Genomic DNA, 17,699 nt, shown 5'->3' with positions numbered 1-17,699 from the left:
GTTCTTTACTCAGTACCAAATCCAATGTAGCCCCACTCCTTATTGGCCTGTCTACCTACTGTGTCAGGAAACTATTCTACACACATTGGACATTCCAACAATTTTATTTCCAGTCAATATTTGGAAAGTTAAAGTCCCCCATGACAACTACCCTGTTATTCTCACACCTATCGTGTATCATCTTTGCTATCCTTTTCTCTACATCTCTGGAATTATTCAGAGACCTATAGAATACTCCCAACAGGATGACCTCGCCTTTCCTGTTTCGAACCTCAGCCTATACTACCTCATTTAATGAGTCCTCAAAAGCCCTTTCTGCCAATGTAACAATTATGCTGGAGAAGGAGTGGGGACTGAGGGAAAAAGCAAACAAAACATGGAGATAGAGTCCAGAGAGAGAGAGAAAAAAAGGTGGACAGACAAAAGAATGGGTAAAGATCAGTCTGGGAGAATGAATAGCTGCAAATTGAGACCACTAGTGGCTGAGAATGAATTGTTTGTAGTAGTAGCCCATGTGATGCCTGGTGTGGGTATTGGATTAAGGACAAAGGAGAAGGTGCTCAGGCCCTAAAATTATTGAACCTGATATTGAATGCAGAAGGTTGCAGGGTTCCCAAGCAGAAAATGAGGTGTTGTTCTTCCAGCTTGCACTGTGCTGCACTGGAGCACTGCAGCACTGCAGCAGGTCTGCGGAACAGATGGTGGTCAGGGATCACCGTGGTGTATTGAAATAGCAGAGAACCAGAAGCTCAGGGTCATTTTTATGGACAGAACATAAGTATTCTGCAAAATGGTGTGTGCTTTGTCTCCCCAATGTCTGGAGACCACATTGTGAGCTGCGAATACAGTAGATGCATTAGTGAAATGTAAGTAAATTACTGCTTCAACTGAAAGGTATGTCTGTTGCCCTGGATAGAGAGGACGGAGGAAGTAAATGGGCAGGTGTTACACCTTCTGCAGTTGTATGGGAAACTGTTGTGGGGGTGTGGGGAGGTGTTGGGACCAAGGTGTCCCAAAAGGAATTGTCCCTGAGGAAGGATGACAATGGAGAAATATGTGTCTGGTGCTGGCATCCTGCTGAAAGTGATGGAACTAGCAGCTAATGATCCTTTGGATGTGGATGCTGGTGGGGTGGCTGGTGAGAATGAGGGGGAACCCTATTGCTGTTATCGGAGAGAAGGAAAGCTGAAATGTGGGAAATGGGTCAGACTTAGTTGAGACCTTGTCAACCACGGTGGAGGAGAATCTTCAGTTGAGGAAGAAGGTGGACATTTTGAAGGCCCCCTAGTCGAAGTTGACATCATTGGAACAGATGTGACAGAAATGGAGAAACTGAGAGATTGGAATAGCGTTTTACAGGAAGCTAGATGTGAGGATGCATGGTCGAGGATTGTGAGAGTTAATGGGTTTGTAGTGGATATTGATAGCCAGCCTAATCCCAGAAATAGAACCAGATATCGAGGAAGGGAAGGGAGAAGTCAAAGATGGATGGCATGAATGAGAAAGGGAGATGGAAATTGGAAGCAAAATTGCTAAATCTTTCCACTTCCAGAAGAGGGAGGGAAGCAAGCACTGATGATGTCATCGATGTCCCAGAGGAAGAGTTGTGGGTGAGGGCCAGAGTAGGACTGGAAAAAGGAATGTCCCACGTACCCCACAAAGAGACAGGCACAAATGGGGCAAATGCAGGTATCCATGCAGGTTTCTTGGATATGATAGAAGAGAGAGAGGAGACGTTGTTCGAGTTACCTCAACACTTTTTCTGCCCTTGCCCAGCCCCTTCCCATTACATCTGGGATTATTCTGATGCTTTACGTCAGTTTTAGAATTTCCAGTTCGCAAGCTTCAGCTGCCTCCTCTCCACCATGGACCTTTTACACGTCCTTTCCCCCTTCTGGATGGTCTCAGGGCTCTCTACATCTTCCTGGAAAAAAAGCCTGAACTGGCCTCATTGACCATCAACCTCTTCCCCCTGGCTGAGCTTGTCCTTAATTTGAACAATTTCTTTCTCTCCGTAGATGCTTCGGACTTGCTGAATTTTTCCAGCAATTTCTGTTTTCTTGTTTCTGATTTTCAACATCCACAATTTTTGGGGGGCTTTTTTTATTATCTTTGAATGTCATTGATAAATGAATTAGAGAAGACGTGAGGATCTCTTTTATTTTATATAGGATTATGATGACGTGGAATGCATTCTGGGAAAGCGTGATGGAAGCAGCTTTAGCCGTGAACTGGCTATAATATTGCATAAGACCAGGTGGCGGTTTGAGATCTTTCTATCACTCAGTTACACCATTTACTGAATGTGATTAAGCTCCATGAACCAACTTTTGCCCTGTAAACTGCAACACCTTTACTTAACAAAATTCCATCAATCTCAAATTTAAAATTAACAAATAGAGATAATAGCAGAAGAGAGTTCCAATTTTTGCAATGGTTTTCAATGCTGTTGTGTTTTCTCAATTTTCTCCTCAAATGTTTGGCTCCAGTTTTTAAATATGTTCCCCTCATGTCCTGGACTGTCCAGTGTGGAGTTTCTCCTTATCTCTCTCTACCAGCCTCTTAATATCATGAAAAATTGATTCAAACCACTACCAATCTTTTACATTCTAACCTGCATGAATTGATCTTTCTAACTTTATGCTTGGAGTCCCAGTATTATTTTGATAAACTTACACTGCAATCCCTTGGAGGTGAATGAATCCATCATGATGTGTACTAGGAAGAAATGCACAGACTAGTTTGGGTGTGGTCTAACCAGAAACTTTGTGCAGCTACCTTTTGACCTCTGGACATAAAGACCAGCAGTCCATTAGCCAGTTTGATTATTTTCATTTCCTGGTCATGGCATTTTAATGATGCATAGACATTGACCTCCAAGTCTCTTTAGACCCCCATTACTTCACGCTCCACATGTTCTTAAACAATGGGTTCTGCTCGTGCACATTTTGGGTTCAATCTGTATTTAATGTTAGATTGATGTTCCTCTAAAAGTTTCTTTGAAAGACAATTATTTGAAAAAACAATATGCTTCCTGAAACTGATCATGTGTCCATGTTGCTTGGAATATATATAATGGTAAAGGTAGCAAAATGAACTTTATTTTAATTGCGTGAAGATTGTGAGTATGATCTGTTTAGAGACAGGATTAAATTGATAGGCTATGGACTGGCTAAGAGGATTTAAAACTCCTGATAATTCTTGATAACTGTTGGACTCTACTAACAGTGAGTTGAACTTCTAAGATAACCAAGCTGAGAAGGAAGAGAGAGCTATTGTATTCAAGTCTACATTTAAAGAACATAAATAACTTTGAAATCAGGATAATTATTACATGGGGTCATTAATTATTAAGATGCTAGAAACACTTGGACTAAATGGAGAGTCTACAAATGTGGGACAATTAGAGAAAATTGATGAAAAAACCTTTCTGGAAGTAAGCAAGAGACTCAAAATATCTGAAACCTAATGTAAATCTTTAAAATAGCATTAAGAGCAAATGGTTGCATTTATAAATTCCACTAAGTACCTCATAGAATCATAGAGTCATAGAGTAATACAGCATGGAAACAGGCCTTTCAGCCCAAACTGGTCCATGCTGACCATGGTGCCCATTCTAAACCCTTCCCATCCGTGTGCTTATCCAAATGTTTTTTAAATGTTGCTATTATACCTGCCTGAACCACTTTCTCTGGTAACTCATTCCATTTACGCATGACTCTCTGCGTGATAAAGTTGCCCCTCAGGTCCTTCTTAAATCCTTCTCCTCAAAACTTAAAACTATGCCCTCTCATTTTCAAATCCCCATCCCTGGGAAAAAAGAATATATGCATTCATTTTATCTCCATCCCTCATGATTTTATACACCTCAATAAGTTCACCCCTCATTCTCCTACATTCCAAGGAATAAAGTCCTATCTTGGCCAAGATTTCCCTGTAACTTCAACTCCAACTTGTCTGCGCCAACCAGACATTGCAAACTGATTTAGTCCCATTTGCCAGCATTTGACACATATCCATATTAGTACATATATTTATACTAGCCTCCACCACTTCCTCTAGCGACTTGTTCCAAACATGGACATCATGTGCATGAAAAAGTTATCCCTCAAGTCCTTTTTATAACTTTCCGCTCTAACTTTAAAACTACGCCCTCTAGTTTTGGACTCCCCCACCTTAGAAAAAGACCTGGACTATTCACCTTATCCATGCATCTCATGATTTTATAACCCTTTGTAAGGTCACCCCTTAATCTCCAATGGTCCAGGGAAAAAAGCTTTAGCCTATTCAACCTCTCACTATAGCTCAAACCCTACAGTTCCAGCAACATCTTTGTAAATCTTCTCTGCACCTTCTCAAGTTTAACAACATCCTTCTTATAGAAAGACGATCAGAACAAAATGCAGTATTTCAAAAGCGTCTTCAGCAATGTACTGTACAGCTGCAACATGACATTCCAACTCCCGTATTCTATATTATGAAGGCCAGTGTGCCACATGCCTTCCTTACCCCTGTCTACCTGTGACTCCACTTTAAAGGAAGTATGCACCTGCACCCCTGGCTCTCTTTGTTTGCCAACATTTCCTAGGGCCTTACCATTTATTGTCTAAGTTCTGCCCTGGTTTGCCTTACCAAAATACAACACTTCACAATTATCTAAATTAAACTCCATCTGTCACTCCTTGGCCCACTGGCCTATCAGATCAAGATTGTACTCTGAGATAACCTTTCTCACCGTCCACTACACCAGCTATTTTGGTGTCATCTGCAAACTTACTAACCCTATCTCCTATATTCACATCCAGATCATTTATACATTGTGAAAAGCAGAGGACCAGGCAGTGATCCTTGTGGCACACTGCTGGTCATAGGCCTCCAGTCTGAAAAGCATCCTCCCACCACCACCCTCTGTCTCTGACCTTCATGTCAGTTCTGTGTGCAACTGGCTAGCTCCACAGGATCCCATGTGATCTAACCTTACTAACCAGTCTACCGTGCAGAACCTTGTTAAACATTTTCCTGAAGTTCATCCGGCATCATCTACTGCTCTGCCTTTATCAATTTTCTCTGTCACCTCTTCAAAAATCTCAATCAAGTTAGTGAGACATGATTTCCCATGCACAAGGCCATGCTGAATATCCCTGATCAGTCCTAGCCTTTTCCAAATGTATGTAATTCTTGTCCCTCAGAATCCCCTCCAAAACCTTACCCACCACTGACCCCAGCTTTTCTTTACCACTTTTATGGACTTGAGTTTTGGAAGGGTATGGCAGATTGGTGTAGAAAGGACAATGGCAAAATACTGGATGCTGGAAATCTAAACAGACACAGAGAATGCTGGAAAAACTCAGCAGGTCTGGTAACTTCTGTGGGGAGGGAAAGAGAGTTAAACTTTCATGTTTGGTATGACTGTCCTTCAGAACTGTGTGGCCTCTGCCAGGATGATCTGATTCAATAATTTACTACTTATTATTCACTAATTATAAGGGAAATATGCTACGATACAAAATGTTGTATTCTGCTGTTCAGTTGCTAAATCATGCTTATTGCTGTTAAAGTCATAGAGTCATACAGCTTAGATACAGATTCTTTAGTCCAACTCGTCCATGTGTATCAGGGTACCCAAACTAAAGTAGCTCCATTTGCTGTGTTTGGACCAGGTCCCTTTAAATCTTTCCTACCCATGTACTTGTCCAAATGCCTTTTAAATATTGTGACTGTACCTGCATCGATCATTTCATCTGACAATTCATTCTATGTATGAACTACCCTCTGTGTGAAAAACTACCCTCTAAGTGCCTCAGATTCCTTCGTTCCTGATGAAGGGCTTTTGCCCGAAACGTCGATTCTCCTGCTCCTCAGATGCTGCCTGACCAGCTGCACTCTTTGACCCTCAGATCCCTTGTAAAACTTTCTCCTCTCACCTTAAAATTATGCCCTCTAGTTTTGAACTCCCCCACCCTAGGGAAAAGACTATTGCTATTCACCTTATCTATACTTCTCATGGTTTTATAAACCTTCATAAAGTCAATCCTTAACCTCCTGTGCTGCAGGGAAAACACTACCAGCCTATCCAGCTTCTCTTTATAACTCAAACTCTCTGGAGGACAATTGCAAGTGGCGGATGAGGAAGGTTTGCTGATCTTCAGACAGCGAAAAACTTTGGATCAAGGTCAAATTGGCATCTGTAGCATCGGGAGCAGGAAGCCCCAACAGGCTTCCCAGACAACAGACCAAAGCAGAGGAGACTGAGCCCTTGCAGGAAGAAAGATTGTTGAACTTCTACCTTTATTACTTTATTTTTCCACTTAATACTAGGAAGGACAGTGAAGGTAATTTTCCAGGTTAACTAAAAACAACAATAATGTTTTACCTTTAACTTTGTTTCTCTACATTATTACATACACTACTTACACTACTTTGTATGTAGGTATCTTTGTACCTAAGATGTTAATATATAGTAACATTATACACCTTTGACTGTACTCCTGTACTGCTGTACTTAAGTACATGTGTCAATAAATCTTAAATCGATCTTTTAAAATCATATTTGGCACACCAACAACACCAGTTATCTCTAAGTTACTACTCCAAGCAATTGCACAATGAAGATTGCAATAGAACAGTGCTGTGCACAGACTGGGACACCCCTGCTGTGAGAGTCTGCTTTAAAATGGCAGTCCTGGGAGCACTAAGAGGGATTATATTTTATTTAAAGGATTAGAATTTATTATTGATTGTCCAGTGACTGCTGATGGTTTTTGACAATGAAGTTTGTCATGTTGAGTGAGTGAGTTAGCAAACAATTGGAGCATCCCATTTGCTTTTTGATTAAATATTCAACACTAATCAATAACCTGAATGAATTTAGCTGAGGCAGATCAAGGAGCTAACTCTTACTTATTTCTGGAAGTGAAAATTGCCATGGAAACAGCAGGATTTTGGGCATCCGCCAGTCAGAAGCCACTTCACAGGACTAAAAAGAGTTTCTTTATTTCACTCAAAGTCAATTCAGGAAGCCAAGATTGTAGGTTAAAGGAGTAATTTGTCAAAATATCTCCAAAAAGAGAGAGAGGGGTGATGGGAAGAAGTTTCCATGCTTAGGCCCTGAGGGAGTGATGAGATGATTGATAACGTGAGCAAGAGGAAGATTCGGAAGAACCCAAATACCTTCCACAGTCATAAGGCTGGAGGAGACTGCAGAGAAAGGGAGAAAGAAGTGAAACCATCGAGGAATCGGACACGAAGAGAATTTAAATTCTGATGTATTGTTGAATCTGGAGACTGTGTAAGTAATCAAGAGCAGGGACAATCAGTCAATGGACCAGTATAATACAGGCAGCAGTGTTTTGGATACGCTTTGCTTATGGAATTTGAGTGAGAGATCCGCCAGAGCAAGGTTGCAGTAGTTGTAATATTACATAAAATGATGGAAGTACTCACCAGATATCACAGTACTAATTGAACAAGAAATTGAGTTAATGGGCTTACATCTAGTTCAGTCCAATGTCAGGGATGTTGGGGAGAGGGGTAATGCGGGAAAATAACATGCTGGTTAGTATGTCTATTGTGGTCCACCATTTTCAGAACTGGTTTCTTCGGAAAGGATGGTCTCTTGGGAGATGTTGTCCATCAGGTGGACGGTCATTAGGTTCATGAAGAGGTATAAATGAGGGATGAAGGAGGCACAATTGGGATTTTTGGCTTTCAATCTCCCTCTACAATGGGGAACAGATTAACCTCCAAGAGGTGGCAGCCCTGCAGCAGACTATGGTGTTGACCCCGAGCAAGTCCAAAGATTAAAGCCACCAAGAAGTGTTCCACTACCCAACCCACCTAAATGACCCTCCTCCTTCCGACCTCCAATCCACAAAGGGGTGGCCTGGCTTTGTTGGTGTATTTAATTAAAGTTGTTAAAAAGTTATTGAAGACCCCTTCCAGTTATGTATCTTGTCCTGTAACTGAGAGGTTTCCTGAAGATGGTAGACATGGGATTGTGCCTCTAACCTCAAGAGCTCACCCATCTCCATGAGATCCATGTGAAAATCTGAACTTTATCTCCTTCCCCAGCAGTTGGGTTTTGTGCCAAAAACAATTCCTCACTGGGCAAAACAAAACCCAGACTTTCAGGTACGTGACTATTCTTCAGAGCTCCAACACTGCAAAACCTGCTGAGTCTTTCCAGAACTTTCCAGAAATATTTCATATTTCTGCAATTTGTGTTGGAGTAGATTTTTCTGAACTTAACAACAGCTAAACAGGTTTTCAAATGTAGGGCTGGGCTGAGATAAATGTGGGCAATATGATGGAGTAGATTTTAAAGCTCAGAAGTTTAATAACCAAAAATGAAGATATTCACGACAACTATGAGCTGAGTCTAGTTCCTCATGTATGCTGAATGGGCTAACAAATGAGAGAACCTCTTCGATTCATTTCTGTAACTTAACAAAGTTATTAAATCAGTGAGGATTCCTGTTCCTGATATTGAATCTGATATTCCAACCTGCTAAAATCACAGAATCACAGAGCTGTTACAGCAAAGAAGATGAAGGGCATTTGCCCAAAACATCAATTTTCCTGCTCCTCAGATGCTGCCTGACCTGCTGTGCTTTTCCAGCACCACACTAATCTTGATTTTCATCTCCAGCATCTGCAGAACCCACTTCTACCACAACAAAGAAGAAGACTATTCAACCTATCAAAGCTGAACCAGCTCGTTAAATTAGCATCATTGCCTCATGCCAAGATCCTGTTCATACATTTGCACATTATTTCTATCCAAATAAACATCCAATGGTCTACTGAATGCCTCAATGGAACCTGCCTCCACCACATTTCCAGGCAGTGCAGTCTGTACCCTAACTACTCACTGAGGGAAAAAGTTTTCTCACATCACCCTTGATCATCTGCACATCACTTTAAATCCATGCCCTATCGTTCTTGTTCCTCTTACAAGTGGGAACAGCTTCTCCCGATGTACTCTTTCTAGACTATTCATGATTTTGAAAACTTCCATTAAGTCTCCTGTCAGCCACCTTCTCTCCAAGGAGAACAGTCTTAATCATCAGAAATTAGATCTCACAGAAAGTGAATTCTTTATTTTCACAATTTCAGGATTGTTTCACAAAACACGGTGTACCATTTGAAGTGTAGTCACATTGTATGGCTGTCATGTCACGCTTGTAAACTTAATTAGAAAGTTGACACGTTATATAAAACCTTAAATTCGTAAGAACCTTAAAAAAAAAGAATTCTGGAAACTCAAGTGCTGGTGTTTTGATTTCTGGACAGACAGTGACTGTCTGAGACAGAGGCTGAATTGTACGTTATTTGACTAAGGCAGAGTTGCATCATGTTTTTTGGAGGTTTTTTTCACCAGGAGCCCTCATGGATTTTCTCGCTGTATCTTACCAAACTTGTCACAGTAATGACCTACCCTGCCCCTATTGCATCCCTCATGTGTGATTCTGGATCTGTCTTCTGCACAGTCCAGGCCCTGCTTGGAGCTGTCAGAGTCTAGATACTTCCCACATTAGGAGAGTCAGGCATATCACACGTCCTGACTCTTCCTGCCCTTCTGTGAGCTGCTTTCCTGAGTGAGAGGCAGGAATTTGGAAGATAATAGTGACTGGCACAGCTCTTACTTCCCATCTAGGTGATGAGTTTCCCAAATGACCGAGTAAGCCATGCAGAGGCACTGTTCCTGGAACAACTTGCCACTCAGCAGATATCCTGGAATTCACCAGCATCCCTTGAATCCGAACCATCTTTAAAATCCCATTGTACACCCAGGCTGGTATTTTCAATCCAGAGCTTCCCTGAATGATTCCTGACATTTGCTCCACATGTGGCAGATAAGGGAAATCAGTGTCCAATCTGTGAGTAGGAACCTGAAACTCCTGTTGGATGGAGTGGTGCAGATGTGGGACTTACTTCCTCCTCCCCAAAACCAGCAGCAGAGCCAAGAATACCAGAGCATGACCAGCCTGGTCCGAAGGTCGCGACCCAGGTCAGTGCAGTCTTTGCTGTCTGCAGGAATGCTCAGCACCATAAGGAGAAGGTCAATGACTTCCTCCACCTGCCAATGTGGGTGTCATCACATACCAATACCTCATTCACTCTATCCCAGCTAATGTGCTGACCTCCCACCAAGGATCATGCTCTATCACTCTCACTATTACCCACAAAACTTCCTTTACTCATTCTCACTCACCCCAACCCCCAATACAACTAACCCTGCATGGCCTCCTCATGGTCGACTCAGTCACTTGGGAAACTCACCACCTAGATGGGAAGTAAGAGCTGTACCAGTCACTATTATCTCCCAAATTCCTACCTCTTGCTCATTCTAGGAGGAAAGCGCTCACAGAAGGACAGGAAAAGTCAGGACCGATGACATGCTACCTGATCTTTAGCTCCTCTCTCCTAATGTGGGAAGTATCCATGCTCTGACAGCTCCAAGCAGGGCCTAGACTGGTATCAGGGACTGCCCCTGTCCCAATGTGCTAGGACCCCCTGAGCAAAGGCTACCTTCTTTACTGCACTGAGGCCTGCAGGAAATAAGCACAAGCTTCCTGGCTCTGTTTTAGTACCAACCAACATGATAAGACAGCAATAGTGTGAGCCTGATATCTTTGGCTTAGGGACAAGATGAACAAAGGCAGTGATGTGAGCATCCTGATAGGCTTAGAGTGACTGAGCACTGTGATAATGAGCAAGAGATGCAGCCTTGTCAATTCTGAGCTGAGTGTGTGTCCCTAAGCACACAGTATCCTTGCTGCAGCATTACAATGAGAGTTACTGGGGGACCCCAAGGTGTAGCATTGAAATATCGAAATGCCCTGTCAGTGGATTGGAGATGTGCCATGCAGATTTATCTATGCCAGCAAATATTAAATGCCAACATCTAGGGGTGAAGGATGTGTGTGGCTGGTGCTTATAAATGTGCATTGAAATGTTGATGTGCAGTGTCCAATACTGGGGCCAAAGTGATGAGCTGAAACTGCCAGGTCCTTGTTCTGGTTTCTATGTTGAGTTTCCTCAATGTCGAGCTTGTTTGCCACGTTCAATGAGGTAGGAAGCTGAGTATTAATGAGGTGAGTTGGACACTTGACAAGCAACCCCTCCATTAATTGGCAACTCATTGCTGCCGGGTCGGAAACTGGCCTTGCTGCTTGTAGAAAATATAAAAGGTGGAGCGAGATGTTGACATGGGCTTTGCTGGACTTCTCGTCCAATTCTGTCTCAAATCCTACTGTAGCCCACATCACTCAGATGCTAATGCAATTTTGTCCATTTAGCCTGGATTGTCTGGTCACCAGATAGTCAGAGACTGAACAGAGGCTGGAAGATGCCTGTCAGGAACCTTACAAAAATGCCCCAAATAGAGCAAGAGTCTTCAGAGGGTTCCAGCTTGTTTGAACAGATTTCCAAGAAATGTTCAAAGGAGAGAAAACTGCTCTAACTTCTGGGTAATTGTAAAATTGACCCTCCTCCTCTTCCAATGAACTACTGACACCACCAACACCAGCTAACCCAACCCAGTTACCAGCACCCTTTGCCACACCTACAAATCCCACTGACATAAGCTTCACCCACTGACCTGATAGATGCCTTATCTGACCAATAACCCCTGACTCCCTGCACAACCTGATCACTCAGCACACAGTCAAACCAACACCCCACCTGCCCTGGCACCTCCCATCCAGATAACTCTCTGAACCCACATATTATCACCCACAGCTACCCTGACCCTACCATCTTAGAGTCATACAGCATGGAAATGGACCTTTTCATCCAACCAGTCCACGCCAACCATAATCCCAAGCTAACTAACCAACCTGCCTGCACTGGCTCTTATCCCTCCAAACATTTCTTATTCATCTAAGTGTCTTTTAAATGTTGTAACTGTAGCTGCATTCACCACTTCCTACAGAAGTTCAATCCACACACCAACCACTTTTTGCATAAGAAATTGCCACTCACGTCTTTTTAAAATCTTTCTTCTCTCACCTTAAAAATGTGTTCTGTAGTCTTGAAATTCCCCACCCTAGGGAAAAGACACCTGCCATTCATCCTGTTGATACCCACATGATTTTATAGACCTCTGTAAGGTTACTGCTCAACCTCTTATGCTCTAATGGAAAACTTCCCAGCCTACCCAGCCGCTCCCTATAACTCAAACTTTCTGTTCTCGGCAAAGTCTTGGTAAATCTCTTCTGAACTCTCTCCAACTTAATAATATCCTTCCTATACAGGGAGACCAGAACTGGACACAGTAACATTACTGTGGCCTCACCAACAGCCTCAACATAACATCCCAGCTCCTACACACAAGATCTGAGAAATCAAGACAATTTGCAATGTGATAATTTCAAAGAATTATCTCCCGAACTGACACCCAGCCAACTGCCCTCCAAGCCACCCTAACCCCTCACCCACCTACCATCTCACATCTTATGCCCCTTTTCACTTTTAACAACCAAAGCTAATCTTTCTCTGCAGCTTCCCAAGAGACTTTGGACTTCAAACTACAAAAGGAAGGGGTGTAGATGTCATATACATGGACTTTAGTAAGGCATTGGATAAAATTCCCCTGGTAAACTAATGGAGAAAGTGAAGTCACATGGTGTGCAGGGTGTTCTAGCTAGGTGGATAAATAACTGGTTGAACAACAGGAGACAGAGAGTAATAGTTGAAGGGAGTTTCTCGAAATGGAGAAAGGTGACCAGTGGAGTTCTACAGGGATCAGTGCTGGGGGCATTGTTGTTTGTGATATACGTAAATGATTTGGAAGACGGCACTGTTGGTATGATCAGTACATTTGCAGATGACACGAAGATTGATGGAGTAGCAGAAAACATAGGGGACTGTCAAAGAATACAGGAGAATATAGATAGACTGGAAAGTTGGGTGGAGAAGTGGCAGATGGAGTTCAATCCAGGCAAATGTGAGCTGATGCATTTTGGAAGGTCTAATTCTAGAGCGAATTATTCAATGAATGGAAGAGCCTTGGGAAAAGTTGATGAGCAGAGAGATCTGGGAGTGCCGGTCCTTTATATCCCGAAGGTTGCTGCACAGGTGGGTAGAGTGGTCAAGAAAGCATATGGAATGCTTGCCTTCATCAGACAGGGTATTGAGCATAAGAGCTGGTAGGTCATGTTGAAATTATACAAGAGTTTGGTTCAACCGCATTTAGAATACTGTGTACAGTTCTGTTTGCCACATTACCAAAAGGATGTGGACACTTTAGAGAAGGTGCAGAGAAGGTTTATGAGGATGTTGCCTGGTACGGAAGGTGCTAGCTATGAAGAGAGGTTGAATAAGTTAGGATTGTTTTCATTGGAAAAAAGGAAATTGAGGGGGAGACCTAACTGAGGTCTACAAAATCATGAAGGATATGGACAGGGTGGATAGAGATAAGCTTTATCCCAGGGTGAGGGATTCAATAACGAGAGGTCACGCATTCATGATGAGAGGTGAAATGTTTAAAGGAGATACACGCAGCAAGTACTTTACACAGAGAGTGGTAGGTGCCTGGAGTGTGTTGCCAGCAGATGTGGTAGAGGCATGGTGGCACAGTGGTTAGCACTGCTGTCTCACAGCGCCTGAGACCGGGTTCAATTCCCTACTCAGGCGACTGACTGTGTGGAGTTTGCACGTTCTCCCCGTGTCTGCGTGGGTTTCCTCTGGGTGCTCCGGTTTCCTCCCACAGTCCAAAGATGTGCGGGTCAGGTGAATTGGCCATGCTAAATTGCCCCTAGTGTTAGGTAAGGGGTAAATGTAGGGTATGGGTGGGTTGCGCTTCGGCGGGTTGGTGTGGACTTGTTGGGCCGAAGGGCCTGTTTCCACACTGTAAATAATCTAAAAAAAAAGGCAGGCACAGTAGATTCATTTAAGCTGTTTCTGGACAGATGCACGAGTAGGTGGGGAGCAGAGGGATACAGATGCTTAGGAATTGGGTGATAGGTTTAGACAGTGGATTTGGATCAGCACTGGCTTGGAGGGTTGAAGACCTGTTCCTGGGCTGTAAATTTTCTTTGTTCTTTGTTCTAATACTGCAGTTACTGCTATAAAAAGACTTCTAGCCTCAATCCTGCAGTGTGGTGGTAGACTAAATGAACTGCACATTCTGCTGATCTTCTGAAGATGCCCATTTCAGAAATTCGAGCCCTTACTCAACCATTACCATCAAAGCCAGGGATCAACTCTGGTTCAATAGAGCGTGCAATAGGGTCTGCCAGGTGCAGTAGCAGGCATACCGAAAATTGAGGTGTAAACCTGGTGAAGCTATCAAACAGGACTACTTCCACCAAGAGTGCTGCCCACCTTCTGAGGACCCCTTCTCATGCCTCCAACACACCCCATCCACCTGGATAACCCATGCTGGTCTGTTACCCACTTCATCTCCATCTCCAATTGCTGCCAGGACATTGACTGCCTCAACCTGTCCAAACCCCTCACACACTCCAACCTCTCATCCTCACAAAGTGCAGCCCTCCACTCCCTCCACTCCAACCCCAATCTCACCATCAAACCATTGGACGGTGGGGGGTGCACTGACCTCTACACCGCCAAAGCCAGGCGCCAACTCGAAGACACTTCATCCTACTGCCCTTTGACTGTAATCTCACCCCCCTCATCAACAAACCATCATCTCCAAGACCATACACAACTCATCAGTTCAGGGGATCTCTCACCCACAGCTTCCAACCTTATAGTCCGTGAACCCTGCACCGCCCATTCTACCTCCTACCCATCATCTCGGCCTGTTCCTGCCCCACCAAAGTCATCTCCACATAACTTGACACTTTCCTATTCCCCCGAGACTTGGATCTCCCCACATACATTTGGGACACCAGTCATGGGCTCCACCTCCTCCAAGACTTTCATTTTCCTGACCCCCAATGCCTCATCTTCACCATGGACAACCTCTATCCACCATGACCAGGGCCTTTAAGTCCTCTGTTTCTTCACCTCCTGATGTCCCTACTAGTCCCCCTCCACAGACACTCTCATTTGTTTGGCTGAACTGATCCTCACGCTCAATATTTTCTCCTTTGAATCTTCCCACTTCCTCCAGATGAAAGGATGAATGGGCACCCGCATCGGCCCCAACAATGCCTGCCTCTTTGTCAGTTATGTGGAAAAGTCTATCTTCCGCAGCGACACCAGCACCATTGCCCAACTTTTCTTCCGCTACATTGATGACTATATCAGCCGGCGCCACCTCGTGCTCACACGAGGAAGTTGTACAGTTCATTAACTTCACCAACACATTCCACCCTGACCTCAAATTCACTTGGACACCTCCCTCCCTTTCCTGGACCTCTCCATCTCCATCAATGGTGACTAACTCAACACAGGCATCTTCTACAAACTCATTGACTCCCACAGCTCTCTGGACTACACCTCCTCCCACCCTGCCACCTGTAAAAATGCTATCCCTTATTCCCAATTCCTCCAACTCTACCTCTGCCACACCTGCTCCCAGGAGGACCAATTCCACCACGGACATATAAGATGACCGCAATTTCCCCTCACGCGTGGCTGATGATATTCTCCAGCGCACCTTATCCATTTGCCACACCTCCATCCTCAATTCCTACACCTCCAACTGCAACAAGGACAGAAACCCAGGTCCTCACTTTCCACCCCACCAACCTCCATATACATCACATCATCCTCCGCCATTTCCACTACCTACAAACGGACTCCACCACCAGAGATATATTTCCTTCTTCACCCATATCCGCTTCCTGTAAGGACTGTTCCCTCCACGACTCCCTCATCAGGTCCACGTCCCCTAACAACCCACCCTCTCCTCCCGACACCTTCTCCAGCCACCAAACGAATTGCAAAATCTGCGCCCACATTCCACCCACCATTCCCCCTCCCACCCCCACACCTCCATCCAGGTTCCCAAAGGAGTCTCCCACATCCTGCACTTCCACACATCATTTACTGTATCCATTGCTCCCAATGCGGTCTCCTCTACATTGGGGAGACTGGAGTCTACTTGCAGAGCGTGTCAGAGAACATCTCCAGGACACCCGCACCTACCACCCCATTGCCCCTTGGCTGAACACTTCAACTCCCCCTCCCAATCCACCAAGGACCAAGGGTCTCCTCCATCGTCACTCCCTAACCACCCAATGCCTGGAGGAAAAAGGCTTTATCTTCCTCCTCAGGACCCTCTAACCCCACGGCATGAATGTAGATTTCACCAGTTTCCTGAATTCGCCTCCCCCTACCTTATCCCAGTTCCAACCTTTCAACTCTGCACTGTTCTCATGACCTGTCCTACCTGTCCATCTTCCTTCTCACCTATCCGCTCCACCCTAGACCCCGACCTATCACCTTCATCCCCACCTCCATCTACCTATTGCACTCTCAGCTACCTTCCCCCAGCCCCAACCCCTCCCATTTCTCTCTCCACCCCTTCGGCTCACAAGCCTCACTCCTAATGAAAGGCTCTGGCCTGAAACGTCGATTCTCCTGCTCCTCAGATGCTGCCTGATCTGCTGTGCTTTTCCAGCACCACACTCTTGACTCTGATCTCCAGCATGTGCAGTCCTCACTTTCTCCTAGGACTACTTGCATGACAAATTATATAAGCCACAAGCAATAGAAAGAGACAAATGATTCCACATGCAAAAGACAGCTCCAAACTCTGAAGTTATACCACACCCAGTCGTGAATGGTGATTGTCAATTGAACAACTCACTGGAGGAGGAACTTCTACAAATATCTACCAAATACAAATGGGGGAGTTCATCACATTAATTCAAAAGATAAGGCTGAAGCACTTGCAACAAATTTCAGCCAGAAATGCTGAGTGGATGATCCATCTCGACCTCCTCCACTGGTCCCCAGCATTACAGATACAAGTCCTCACCCAATTCGATTCACTCCACATGATATCAAGAAATGGTTGGAGGCATTGGATACTACAAAGGCTATGGGTCCCAACAATATTCTGGCAATTGTACTCAAGGTGGGTGCTCCAGAGCATGTTACATCCATCACCATGCTGTTCCGTATGGTTGCAATACTGGCATCTACTGAACAATGTGGAATTACTAGAAAAGCTCAGCAGGTCTCGCAATGTTCATAAAGAGAAAGCAGAGTTAATAGCTTGGGTCTAGTAACCCTTCTTCAGCACTGTTTGTATTTTGGCAAAGGTTGGTGTATCTGCTAAAGATGAGGTATGGTGGGGGCTTGGGAGGGCTAGGGGTAAATAAGAGGTGGAAATGGAGTGCAGAGAGAAAGAAAACAACACTGATTTGTTTGTGGGAACTTTCTGGTGTTTTGGGTTAGCAAACAGCCAGACGCTCTGGGACATTTCTATTGACAGAACCTTGGTGTTCTGCAAAGTGATCACTCAGTCTGTACTTTGTTTTCTCAATGCAGAGGAGACCATATGGGGCTGCTACCAGAACCAACCCATTGTCAGCCATTAAACATCCCCAATAGCCGCTATTCATCCTTGCAGGCTGACCTACACCCATTATCTTGTCTGCCCAACTGTTTCTCTCTCCCTCTGGGCTCCATCTCTCCCTATCATTTATTCCTGTCCCTGTCCCCAGCCAATCTTTAGCATATATACCAACCTTTTCCTAGCTACAATCAGTTCTGAAGAATTGTTACAGGACCTAAAACTCTGCTTTCCCTCCACAGGTGCTGCCAGATATGTTGGA

This window comes from Hemiscyllium ocellatum, chromosome 37 (genome assembly GCF_020745735.1).
Source record: "Hemiscyllium ocellatum isolate sHemOce1 chromosome 37, sHemOce1.pat.X.cur, whole genome shotgun sequence".
Lineage (NCBI taxonomy): Eukaryota > Metazoa > Chordata > Chondrichthyes > Orectolobiformes > Hemiscylliidae > Hemiscyllium > Hemiscyllium ocellatum.
This window is presented reverse-complemented; position numbering follows the sequence as displayed.